The following is a 1002-nucleotide window of genomic DNA, read 5'->3' on the forward strand; positions in this document are numbered from 1 at the left end:
ACAGGTTGCGCATGGTTCTAAACACGCCTACGTTTCCGCATGTGCCATTGTGGTAGATGCCATGGTGAACAATGAATTCAAGTCCAGAGTCGTGCACACGCAGACTCTAGGGGACTGCACCGGACAATTGGCAGAGCTTTGTGCTCTGATGCTTGCATTGGAGTACGCAGATCCTAGTTGACAACACCTATTGTAAGTGATTCTTACTACTGTGTCCAGTCTTACAATGAAAACTTGTTCTTTTGGATTCAGAATAATTTTCGTGATTCCAAGGGTAGCACAATAAAACATAAAATGATCTGGGTCCGAGTGGCTGAGCTTAAAGAGCAGTTGCCACTTGTGTTTGTAATTCATCCTCTTGGTCATCAGCGCGTTGGAGTTCACGCTGTTGGCAGCTTGCTGGCTGATGAAGCAGCGAAATCTGCAGTATCGACATATTTAGTTGCAGCAGTCACACGGTCCAAAAGTAAGATTGATGATGATATCTTGGCGGCTGTTGCTGTCACTGAGAAGGCACTTTTTCTTCTGATACTGCATATAAGTACATCTTAGTCGCAGTTGATTCATGCACATGCTTTGTATGGGTATGGCCTCACCGCAGCGCTGATTCACGGATTGTCATAAGGGATTTGCTTGTCTTCATAGGGATTTTTTCCTGTGGTACCTTCCATTCGGATCAGGGTCCTGCTTTCGCCTCTAAGGCGTATAAGGATGCCATGGCTTCAATGGGGGTCCAAGTCAAGTTTTCGTCTCCATACAGACCTGAGGGTAATAGTGTAGTGGATTGAATGAACCGTGACTTAAAGCAATCATTGACAGCTCGAGTTATAGGCACTGGCAGGAACTGGCTGGCCCATCTAAATGGCATGCAGCATGCTCTTAATAATCTCCCTAGAAGGTCTCTGGGAGGGCGGACCCCATACGAAATGCTCTTTGGTATCAAGATGTATGTACCGGACCTTGACGTTCTAGACTCGGTGGCTATTGCGGCCTCCCTTGACG

The sequence above is a fragment of the Lissotriton vulgaris genome, chromosome 6 (genome assembly GCF_964263255.1).
Source record: "Lissotriton vulgaris chromosome 6, aLisVul1.2, whole genome shotgun sequence".
Taxonomy (NCBI): Eukaryota; Metazoa; Chordata; class Amphibia; order Caudata; family Salamandridae; genus Lissotriton; species Lissotriton vulgaris.